We start from the raw sequence: 12957 nt of genomic DNA on the forward strand, positions 1-12957 counted from the left end.
AAGAAACAGTGCACAGGCCAGTGAAGCAATCCACGCTCCAGGCCAGCCTCCTGAGTAGAGAAGACGGCTACAGGGTTCCAAAAAGACCCCAGCAGGACGAATCTGAGAGCTCCTTGGGGCTCTGGTCAATTGCATGTGCACCCAGAGAGTCCAAGAGTCAGTCGTGTCCAACTCTGCGACCCTATGACCGCCAGGCTCCTCTGTCCATGGGATTCTCCAGGCAAGAATGCTGAAGTGGGTTGCCATTCTCTTCCCCAAGGGATCTTCCTGACCCCGGGATCGAACCTGAGTTTCTTGTATCTCCTGCATTGATGGGCGGGTTCTTTACCACTAGCACCACCTGGGAAGCCCCCAAGAGCACTTACAAGGGGAGAAAAGGGGACAGACAGGGTCTGACCCAGGCTCAGGGTACCCCACCCAGATAGCACTTTCAGCCCCACCAGTCTCAGGCACAAAGTGGAAAATTGTGAGGAAGGCATTCCAAAACAGGACCCTGAGGCCTGGAGTCTGGGTCGGTACCCCATCTGTCTGGTGAAGGACAGTACTGTCAGTCCACCTACTTTTCACTGTTGAGGCTGAAACTTAGTTCTAGCGAATGAGATGTAAGAGGCAGTTTACCAGATGTGAAGGAGGGAGTGTTTGAGGAAAATTTCTCCTCCATGATTTAAATGAAAACCTCTTTCCCTGCCCAGTCTACTTTTTTCCTTCTTTGAATACACTTTTCTGAAGATGAGATACCTGGAGCTGTGGCAATCATTTTGTGCTCACAAGGCAGCAAGCCTAAAATAAAGCCAAAAAGTCAAGGATGAAAGAGCAGAAAGAAAGAACCTAGCTGCTTTTGCTGTCACCGAGCATCATACCTTGGAACTTCCAAGACCTGGTTGGAAGATATGTAATTCTATCTTAATAAGGTTGCTGAGATTCAAATGAGATTATACACCCGGGAGTCCTTCGTAATGTACATTGATTTTGTGGAGGCATTTGTTATTTTTATTAGTCTCATTTGACAGATAGGAAATCTTTTTAGTTTTTTAGGGGAAAATTAAATGACCCCGTCCTCTGCCCACTAACACAGAATAAAGAGACACTATAGGACTTTTGTTGAAAGGGAGAACTCATTTCAGACAGCCTAGAATTGACACCCAGCTCAGCCACCTCCTGGTATCCTGGGCTGGTTCCTGAGCCCCAGTTCCTTATTTATATGTAGGGATAGTAATATACCTACATCCCCAGAGGGCTTGGGGGAGTATCAAATGCGACAATGCTTATGAAGAATTTAGCACTGTGCCTAGCAAATAGTGGCCTTCACAGGCGGTGCAGTGGTAAAAAATCTACCTGCAATTCGGGAGATGCAGGTTTGATCCTTGGGTCAGGAAGATCACCTAGAGAAGGAAATGGCAGCCCACTCCAGTATTTTTGCTAGGATAACCGCACAGATAGAGGAGTATGGCAGGCTACAGTCCATAGCATCACAAAGAGTCAGACATGACTGAGTAACTGAACACACACGCATACTGGCACATAGTAGGTGCTTGACAAATATTTAATATTATTACTATTTTACTACACGGATGTCTGTAGCTACAGATCTCCTGGATCAGCCCTGCTCTGCACTAAAAAGGAGTTATGAGAAAACATTTTGAAAGGAAGCTCGCCAGAGGTTGCAGTGAGATGTCAGAGTATCTGGCATTTGAGAAGCAAAACAGCAGGTGGGCAAAAGCAGAGTGTTGGGAGCCAGATGGCTTGGCTGTGAGTCCTGGCTCAGTCACTTAATGGTTATTGACAAGTTATTTAGTCTGTCTGTGCCTCAGTTTCTTCACATCTGAAATGGGCTCTTGCGAGGAGTGAATGAGTTAAGGCACATCATGTGTTTAGGGTGGTGGCTGGCACATGGTGTTAGGAATTACTACATATCATTCATATTAAATTTCTGAGTTAATTTAAAATTCAAAATAAAGTTTGTTCTTGAAAATCCCAGTTGGCTTTTATTTCAAGATGGTTGGGGCGGGGGCGGGTGGATAAAAGAGCACAGAGATACATCTGATGTCTTTGTGGCTTACCCGTCCTGGCCCCTTTGCCTAAAATCCGCCCTCCCTTTTTCTGGCCCATAAAACCACCACATATTCACCACTCCCCAAAGCCAGGGCTTGCTCTCTTATGCTTCTGTCCCTCAGATAGGATTCATCTCTCCTTTCACTGCCCAGCTGTAAATTTCCCGAAAACTTTAACAAATGTTTCTTCCGTGGAAAGGTAAAGGTAAGGGAGATGCTTTAAACTCTTGGCAGTTTGCGGACAAATACAGAGCCATAGTTCACACCGGAATTCATGCCTCCCTCTTCAAAGATGAAGGGATTATCAGAGGACTTGGGCAGATGGGGCTACTCAACACCAGGAGGAGAAAAAACCCAGAATAACAATCTGATCTTTCATGGGAAAGAGCTCCAGCCTCCATGGCCGCATCCTGAGGAGGAGGAGATATACCATTGAGTGAATGCAACTAAGGTTTGGACCCTGCACAGCCTCTGTTTCAGTTCCAATTCTGTCATTTAATAGCTGTGTGACCTTTGAACCATACATCTCTGAACCCATCTTCTCACCTATAAAATGAGGGTAATACCAGCCTCCAGGGGTAATCCTGATGATGAAATGAGATACTAATGCAATGCCTGGCACTTAGAAAATGCTTCATGTTTGTTAAGCGACTGAAAAGGGCTATGAAAAACCAGTACTGTTGTCAGATGGACGTATGTAAAGCCCAAAAGCCCGGCAAGGCTTCACATCGCCCAGCCCTTCCCGTGATCACAGACCAGTCCCCAGATTGTCCCGGAGGCCTTCACACAGCTCCTCCTACCCTCCAGCTGAGGTTGATCTGCAACTGAGAAGCCCAGACGGGCGGAGACTTGGCATTCCCCCCCTCCCCAGACCCTTCTCCTCTCCAGCTGGCACAGAAATGCTCCACATTTGCAGCCTCCACGGCGATTACGAGAACCTACTCCCTTGTATTGTTTTTCTTCTCCGAACAAGGGAGCAAGCACATGATTGCAACAGGAAAAACAACTCTGGAATTGGACACCGTCTGGACTGGTCCCCGTGTCTGAGCCCCTGGAAAGATGCTCGACGCTGATGGGATGGGGGATGAGTTGGACAAGCAGTTCATGCTCACCGCAGGCTGGCCAGCAGAGCAGGTTGCATTTCAGGATGAGAAACAGTACAAACCCAACAAACGCAGAGCTCGTAATATTTACTGGGGCAAAGGATCAGCACTTTGCAGGCATCGTCAAGCTTAATCATCTCACAGCTGTCCCAGGGGAGCATTTTTTTTATCTTCATTAGATCAGTGAGGCGAATGAGGCTCAGAGAGGTTAAGGAGGCCTCTGGGGGCCACACAGGAGTCAGGGACTTTGTGAGCGTTTCACTCCTTTCTGCAAGCCCTCAGAGCCTGCTTTTCTCCCAGTCCCTGCCCACAGCAACACTTCCAAACCCCCGGGAGTGCTAAGTCCTGTCTGATTCTTTGTGACCCCGTGGACTGTAACCCGCCAGGCTCCTCTGTCCATGGGATTCTCCAGGCAAGAAGACTGGAGTGGGTTGCCATGCCCCCGCCCGGGGATCTTGCTGACCCATGGATCAAACCCCTCTTTTCTTAGGGCATCCTGCATTGGCAGAAGGGTTCTTGACCTCTAGCGCCACTTGGGAAGCCCTCCAAACCCTCGAGAAGGAAAGAAAGTGACGTCGCTCAGTCGTGTCCGACTCTTTGCGACCCCATGGACTGTATCCTACCAGACTCCTCCGTCCATGGAATTATCCAGGCAAAAATACTGGGATGGGTTGCCATTTCCTTCTCCAGGAGATCTTCCTGACGCAGGGATCAAACCTGGGTCTCCCACATTGCAGGCAGATGCTTTACCATCTGATCCACCAGGGAGTCCAAACCATCAAGGCACCCAGATCCCCTGGGACCCTGCGGAAATGCAGGTTCTGATTCACTAGGGTCGCGGGTGGGGCCTGAGATTGCATTTCTAGCACATTTCCCAGGGCCGCTGCGGATCGGGGCACTTGAGTTAGACCAGTGGTCTGGACCTTGGCTGCCTCTCGAATCACCTGCAAAAGGCTGATGGCGACCTCACCCGAGAGATTCCGATCCTGCAGGTCCGGATGCAGCCGGCGCGAGGATTCCCCCGAGCGGGAGTGTGTGTCACCGCGGCGAGCCCGCCACTCCGGAGGGAGGAAGTGTCTGTGGGCTCCCGGGGACACCGGGTCACCCCGGGCGCCCCTTTCGGCCCCCGCAGAGGCGGCCAGGGCTGGGGTCGGTGCCAGGCCTTGCGGAGGCCTCTGGCAGCCGGCTTCCAGCGGGGAGGAGGCCAGAGCCGCCACCTGTCTCCTTGAAATAGGTCGCAGCTGTGCGGGGTGACCTCACCGCCTCCGGCTTCTGCCACCGGCCAAGCGGCGATCGGGAAAGCTCTCTCTCCAGGAGCTCCCCCGCGCGGGGGCAGCTGCGGCGCCGGGCGGGGGGCTCCGGGGAAGGGCGCGCCCCCCACCCACCCGGGAAACCCCGGCCGCCCGCCGCACGTACACACACCGCGGGGCTGCGCTGCGAGCGCCGGTGACAGCCTTAGGCAGCCTTCCTCCCCAACACTGGGGGATGGTGAAATCACAAGTCCTCCTCCTCCTCCCCTTAAGTGATGTGTAAACAAACAAATGCGCTTCCCAGGCGGCTCAGACACTAAAATCGTTTGCTAGCAACTCTGGAGACCCTGGTTCGATTCCTGGGTCGGGAAGATCCCCTGGAGAAGGAAATGGCAGCCCACTCCAGTATTCTTGCCTGGAAAATTCCATGGATGGAGGGTCCATGGGATCGCAAAGAGTCGGACACCACTGAGCGACTTCACTTTCACTTTTCCCTGGTGGCTGAGCTGGCAAAGAATCCGCCGGCATTGCGGGAGACCTGGGTTCCATCCCTGGGTTGGGAAGTTCTTCCCTGGAGAAGGGAAAGGCTGCCCACTCCGATATTCTGGCCTGGAGAATCCCATGGGCTGTATATAGTCCATGGGGTCGCAAAGAGTCAGACTCCACTGAGAGACCTTTACTTTCTAACAAATACCGAAGTCTAAGTAAAAATGGAAAAATCCATCTTTTCTTCCTCTTCCACTTCCCCCAGGCAACCACAGCTAACAGTCGGGGATCTTACCTTCCATATGTTTTTTCTATGCCTAAATATGTCTTTGTACACACACTGTTGTTTAGTGGTTAAGTAAGGTCCCATTCTTTTGAGACCCCAGGGACTGTAGCCCACCAGGTTCCTCCGTCCATGGAATTCTCCAGACAAGAGTACTGGAGTGGGTTGCTATTCCCTTCTCCAGGGAATCTTCCCCACCCAGGGACAGAACCTGTGTCTCTTGCATTGCAGGCAGATTCTTTACCACCAGGGAAACCCTTGTACACACACACACACACGTAATACTATTTTATAAACAAAAATCATCATGTAATATTATTATATATTCCCTGAATGCTCAGTGGGTAAAGAATCTGCCTGCAATGCAGGAGACCCAGGAGACGCAGGTTTGACCCCTGGGTGGGGAAGATCCCCTGGAGGAGGGCATGGCAACCCATTCCAGTATTCTTGCCTGGAGAATCCTATGGACAGAGGAGCCTGGTGGGCTACAGTCCAACGGGTCGCAGAGTTGTACACGACTGAGTGAGTAAGCACACAGCACACATGTCATGGATGTCTTTCCCCGGTAGTTACATGTGCTCATAAATTATTTTAGTGTATGTCAAACATCTGGAAATCAGAATCTCTTGAGGACATTTTTAAACATAGAGATTGAGAGGGCTCATCCCAGACAGAATGAATCAGAATAAGTGTCTCAAATGGCTCTTTTAAAAAAAATTTTAAATGTTTGAAAAATTGAGATTACAATTCATAAGTAACATGGTGTTCATTTTAGGTATATGATATCTCTAGTGGGTTTTATGGAAAATGTCTTGCCTTTTTAATAGTTGCACATGTCTCACAGAAGAAGCTGGACCTCAGCTACTGAACATTTAGGTTGTTTTCAGCTCTTTTCTTCATGCTATAGACAGTATTACAAACATATGCACATTGTACAAGTATCTACATGTGTATGTTTCTGTAGGATAAACTTGTGGAAGAGCTAAGTCTTAGGCTTACCTAGAACTTCTTTTCCTTCTCAGAATGCTCATGGTTAAAACACAGAAACTCATAGTAGGACAGAAACTGAAAACCTACATAATCAGGCCCAGTACTGCCCCATGGAAATATGAGTCAGACACATCATGTAAATTTTCCAGTAGCCAGAATCATTTTAGTAATATATTTTTATTTAGGCTGATATATCCAAATATTATCTCAACATATAGTCAAAAATTATAAATGAAATATTTTATACCTTTTATGTTGGTGTTAAATCTGTGACAACTGGTATAGATTTTATACTTTACAGCACACCTCACCTCAGACTAACCACATTTCAAGTGTTCAGTAGTCACACGGGCCAAATGGTTATTATATTGGACAGCGCAGATCTAGAACCTTTCTTTCTTTCTTTCTTTTTTTTTTTTTTTAGAACAGTTACTTGGGAGATAGTTATAGGAGACAAGGAGAGAACAACTGTGGAATAGATACAATTTATTTGCTTTTAAAGGAGCACTTAACATCCATTATTGCTAACTGCTCACGGAGACGTGTGATGGAGAGAGAGGTGAGAGTTTTGCAGAGGATTAAGCTGAATAATATATTAGGTTAAAGACATTTTCTCTTTGGAACAACTCTATGAGGAGGACAAGGAACATGTATTTTAATTTGAAGTTAATAATTTGCCAAGATCACACGGTCAACAGACACCAAGGCAGAACTAGAATCATGTCTTTTCTTTGATCCCACAGGTCTCCAAGATAGTTATTCAAAGCCCATCCTTACATTAGCAGTGCCGGGAGAGCTGTCAACAAATTAGGTGAATTACTAGAAGTCACAGGATGCATCTAAGTTCCTCTCACCTAAAGGGTTTATGCTTTTGCAGACTTGTGGAAAACTTGGGCACTGATGCACCCTGGTGGAAGTGAGAGTTATTGCAAGCTGCTGGTAAATGCATTTGTGGGCCTTCTCTGTTCTTAACTGTATTTATGTTAAAAAGCAGAGACATTACTTTGCCAGCAAAGGTCCGTCTAGTCAAGGCTATGGTTTTTCCAGTGGTCATGTATGGATGTGAGAGTTGGATGGTGAAGAAAGCTGAGCGCTGAAGAACTGATGCTTTTGAACTGTGGTGTTGGAGAAGACTCTTGAGAGGCCCTTGGACTGCAAGGAGATCCAGCCAGTTCATCCTAAAGGAGATCAGTCCTGGGTGTTCATTGGAAGGACTGATGCTGAAGCTGAAACTCCAATATCTTGGCCACCTCATGTGAAGTGTTGACTCACTGGAAAAGACCCTGATGCTGGGAGGGATTGGGGGCAGGAGGAGAAGGGGACGACAGAGGATGAGATGGTTGGATGGCGTCACTGACTTGATGGACATGAGTTTGGGTAAACTCCGGGAGTTGGCAATGGACAGGGAGGCCTGGCGTTCTGGGGTTCATGGGGTCTCAAAGAGTTGGACATGATTGAGCGACTGAACTGAACTGACTGATGACAACAATTACATGGAGGTCCTTGAAATTTAAAAAAAATCATACTGAGAAAAGTTGGGAATCATTGCAGGAGATTCTTCTGTCTCAGACTGTCAGAGTTGTTCAGTTGCTCTATCGTGTCTGACTGTTTGCGACCCCATTGACTGTAGCATAGCAGGCTTCCCTGTTCTTCACCCTTTCCCAAAGTTTGCTCAAACTCATGTCCATCAAGTCAGTGATGCCATCTAATCATCTCTTCCTCTGTCACCCACTTCTCCCGACTTCAATCTTCCCAAGCATCAGGGTCTTTTCCAATGAGTTGGCTCTTTGTATCAGGTCAGAGGGACAGTCAGAAATAGATCCTAGTTGGAGATTCTGCTTCAGATGCCTTTAAAAAAAATTTGAAGTATAGTTGACATATAATATTATGCAAGCTTCAGGTGTACAAAATAATGATTCAATATTTGTATATATTGTGAAATGTCACCACCATATATCTAGTTAACACCCATCACCATATATATTCATCCTTTTCTCTTTCTCCCCCAACCTACACAAGCTTGTCATTGTTGTTCAGTCGCCCAGTCGTGTCCGACTCTCTGCGACCCTACAGACTGCAGCACGCCAGGCCTCCCTGTCCATCACCGACTCCCAGAGCTTGCTCAAACCCATGTCCATCGAGTCGGTGATGCCATCCAGCCATCTCATCCTCTGTCGCCCCCTTCTCCTCCTGCCCCCAGTCCCTCCCAGCATCAGGGTCTTTAGTGAGGCTCTCAATCCAGTGCCCTGCCCGCCCTGGCTGAGGGGTCAGCCTAGAGATTTGAATCATCTCCAACAGTGGGGCTCACACTTTCAATCCCAGAAGACCCCAACCTATTTGGTACCAGGGACTGCTTTCGTGAAAGACACTTTTTCCATGGACGTGGGGGAGCAGGGATGGTTTCAGGATGATTCAAGCACATCACATTTATTGTGCACTTTTATTTCTGTTATTATTACATCAGCCCCACCTCAGATCAACATGAATTAAGTCCCAGAGCCTGTGGACCCTGAGCCAGACCATGGGATCTGCCTGTATCTTCAGCTTTTGTATTGATTCTGAGACCTACCCCAGACCCTCATAATAAATGTCTCTTATATTACTTCCAGCATGAATCTCAAAGATAAACATACACATTTTAATTGAATTCTGCTTTGGTTTGGAAATCTGAACAAGCTCTCATAAGCATCCAAGGAATGGAAGACTTTCATTTGCTAAATGTACAACTAGCTCTTTTCTCTGGAGGGCAAAATGATGACCAATGATGAATTGGACCAAAATTGTCTTTGGCAGACCTCCCTGGCAGTCCGATAATTAAGACTCCATGGGCCTCATGCAAAGGGCACAGGCTTGATTCCTGGTTGGGGAACTGAGGTCCTGCACACTACTTGAGGTGGCTGAAAAATGAAAAAAAAATGTGTTTGGAAAGAGAGGCCCCAGAGGTCAGCTGCCCCTCTAACTGCAGCCCCTGCACACCCCCTTTGATCCCTCCCTTCTGATCAGCTCCTGAAAACCCTACAGCCCAGCCCCCAGTAGGAAGGGCCCCCTCCCATCCTCCACCCACAGGTCTTCAGCTCTCATCCCCACTCTTGGCCAGTCCACACTGACCAGAGGGAAGTCTGGCTCCTTCCACCAAACCTAAGGTGTCAGTTATCTCTGAAGCTCTTACTTGCAAGCATTCAAAAATTGAATACTGATGAATTAATGGAAGGAAAGTTATGACCAACCTAGACAGCATATTAAAAAGCAGAGACATTACTTTGCCAACAAAGGTTCATCTAGTCAAGGTTATAGTTTTTCCAGTGGTCATGTATGGATGTGAGAGTTGAACTATAAAGAAAGCTGAGGGCCAAAGAATTGATGCTTTTGAACTGTGGTGTTGGAGAAGACTCTTGAGAGTCCCTTGGACAGCAAGGAGATCCAAGCAGTCAATCCTAAAGGAAATCAGTCCTGAGTGTTCATTGGAAGGACTGACGCTGAAGCTGAAACTCCAATACTTTGGCCACCTGATGTGAAGAGCTGACTCGTTGGAAAAGACCCTGATGCTGGGAAAGATTGAAGGTGGAAGGAGAAGGGGATGGCAGAGGATGAGATGGTTGGATGGCATCACCGATTCGATGGATGTGAGTTTGAGCAAGCTCCAGGAGTTGGTGATGGACAGAGAAGACTGGTGTGTTGCAGTCTGTGGGGTCGCGGAGTCGGACTCGACTGAGTGACTGAACAGAACTGAACCGAACTGAACCAAACTGAAAGGTGAACATGCTCGTGCAAGGACACCACCACTGTTGACTTAACCGCTGCAGACCTGCTGCCATATTCAGTGCGCCTCCACCCTGTGAAAAGGGTGTCAGTGATTCACCACGGTCTGTGTGTGTGTCCACGATTCTGTGCAAGTTAACCAGCAGCAGAATGCCCCTGGCAGCTGCTTTTGGATTACAGCCGGGGGCTCTCTCAGCAGTGGGAACAGCGCGGAGTCATGAGCGCACAGCCAGCGCTCACTCACTCCTTGTTGGTGCAAACTGATGACGACATTTAAAGAGTTTACTGAGGCATCGTCCAAGTGGGTGAAGCCTTAATGACAGAAAGGGGAGACACCCAGGAAACTGAGCACGTAAAGGGCTTATGCTTCTCCATACCTAGAAAATGAGTCACCGAAGGCAGGAATGTTCGGGGGAAGTTCTAGCCGCAGGAAATCCACCAAACTGGGCAAGGATTCTTTGCCTGAAGAAGACGTAAGTGTGGCGGGTGTGAAAAGGCAGTGTAGAAACCACAGTGGAGGTGGTCCACACGCGGCTACGCGGGAGTCACCGAGGGCTTGAGGAGAGAGGAAAACGGGGAGTCCGCGAAGTTCTGTTTTCACCGCCATGCAGAGTTTGCTTCCAGTCGTGGAGGTATCATGGAAAACCCCGTGGTGCTAAAAAAACCCAGTCCAGTGTTGTAGAAGCAGGAAACGGAGGCAAAAGCCACTTGCTCGTCGATCGTGTCTTTAAATCCCGCTCATGAGAGCATCTTTCAGCTGGTGACGTGAAAGTGAAACACGACTGATTCTACTAGCACCAATATTTTAACAAGATACGCCAAAAAGCATAAATGCTAACTTAACGTTCAGATTTTTTTTAACTTTTAATTTAACATTTGAACAGGCAGTGCAGTGACACGGTCCAGGGCACACAGTCAAAAGTTGGTCCCCGATCTGGGCCACTCTGTTTTCTTCCCTTTAAGCACACCGGTGTCACTAGCGCAATAATCTTTTCTGTGATACTTTAGTGGCTCAGCTGGTAAGGAATCCACCTGCATTGCGGGAGACCTGGGTTCGATCCCTGGGTTGGGAAGATCCCCTGGAGAAGGGAAATGCTACCTCCCACTCCAGAATTCTGGTCTGGAGAATTCCATGGACTGTATAGTTTGTGGGGTCACAAAAGTTGGACACGACTGAGCGACTTTCACATACAGATACACGTTCTTCCTCTCTGCTCTTACAAGAATGACAGCATTTTGTAAATGTTCTGCTCCTTGCACTTTGTTACTTAATGTATTTTGGAGAGCTTCTACTAGTACATAGAAGGACTCCTCGTGTGTGTCTGTGTGTCTACATAGTACTGTATTCCTTGGGTGTATCACAGTGCATTCAAATAGTCCTCACTGATACACATTTAGGTGATTTCCAGTCTTCTGGTATTATCAAAAGTGTTGCAATCCCTTCCACTGTACATTCTTAATGGGATGATATTGCCCCCCCAAAGGGGTAAAAGTGGATTCTTGACAGGGGCTGTGATTTATTTATAAAGCACAGCCATGCATGCAATACATAAACTCATATTCAGTCTAGACTTGGATACGGGCCACAGGATTTGAACATCCATTCACTCATTTTGGAATCAGTAGCAGATCCCAGAACCAATGTTCCATGAACACCAAGGGATGACTGTACCAGGGGTATTAAAATTCCATGAGGGCAGAAGGATGTGATTAGGGAAAAAATATCTAAAATGATTTCTTAGGAAGCCAGCAATGAAAAAACCTGAACACTGTATAAGTTTAATCCCCAAGTCAACGGGATACAGGGTGCAAGGACTGGCTTAGACCTGACACATCACTTTGCCAACAAAGGTCCGTCTGGTCAAGGCTATGGTTTTTCCAGTGGTCATGTATGGATGTGAGAGTTGGACTATAAAGAAAGCTGAGCGCCTAATAATTGATGCTTTTGAACTGTGGTGTTGGAGGAGACTCTTGAGAGTCCCTTGGACTGCAAGGAGATCCAACCAGTCCATCCTAAAGGAGATCAGTCCTGGGTGTTCATTGGAAGGACTGATGCTGAAGCTGAAACTCCAATACTTTGGCCACCTGATGTGAAGAACTGACTCATTTGAAAAGACCCTGATGCTGGGAAAGACTGAAGGCGGGAGGAGAAGGGGATGACAGAGGATGAGACGGTTGGATGGCATCAACTTTTCTTCCAGGGAGTAAGCGTCTCTCTATTTCATGGCTGCAGTCACTATCTGCAGTGATTTTGGAGCCCCCAAAAGAAAGTCTGTCACTGTTTCCACTGTTTCCCCATCTGTTTCCCATGAAGTGATGGGACCAGATGCCATGATCTTAGTTTTCTGAATGTTGAGCTTTAAGCCAACTTTTTCACTCTCCTCTTTCATTTTCATCAACAGGCTCTTCTAGAAAAGAAGGAGGAGCCTAAAATGTCTTTCCCTGAGGAAAAAAAAGTTTAGGTTTTGGCTGCATTTTGCTTTTCTCTCTCTCTTGTAACATCTTAATGTTTCCTCGTGTTGAAGTGGAGAAGAGCCCCGTGGTCCTTGCCGTCACCCCCCGCTCGCCCCCGACGTCCTCAGCCTGCCTTTAGCCTGTGGGAGTGTTGGCCAGTCAGTCAGGCATGTCTGACGCTTTGCTGTCTTGTGGATGATAGTCCACCAGGCTCCCCTGTCCACGGGAGTCTCCAGGCAAGAACACTGGAGTGGGCTGCCTTTCCCTTCTCCAGGGGATCTTCCCAACCCAGGGGTTGGACCTGGGTCTCCCGCATTGCGGGAAGATGCTTTACCCTCTGAGCCACCAGGGAAGTCCTGTGGGAAAATTTAGCCAAAGAAGAATTTTCATCAGAGAAGTATGAAAACACAGAAACAAAGGGAAATAGTCAAAGGAGACCTAATAATAATAATAATAATAATGTAGTCATTAAGCATACTTGAGGACCTGTAGTTCCTTCTCAAGGGGTAGAGATAACATTCTGAGTCATATCCTGGGAGTTGTCTTAGAGATGCTGAAACGTCCCCCCAGGTGGAGAAGTC

The sequence above is a fragment of the Muntiacus reevesi genome, chromosome 7 (genome assembly GCF_963930625.1).
Source record: "Muntiacus reevesi chromosome 7, mMunRee1.1, whole genome shotgun sequence".
In the NCBI taxonomy this organism is placed as follows: Eukaryota; Metazoa; Chordata; class Mammalia; order Artiodactyla; family Cervidae; genus Muntiacus; species Muntiacus reevesi.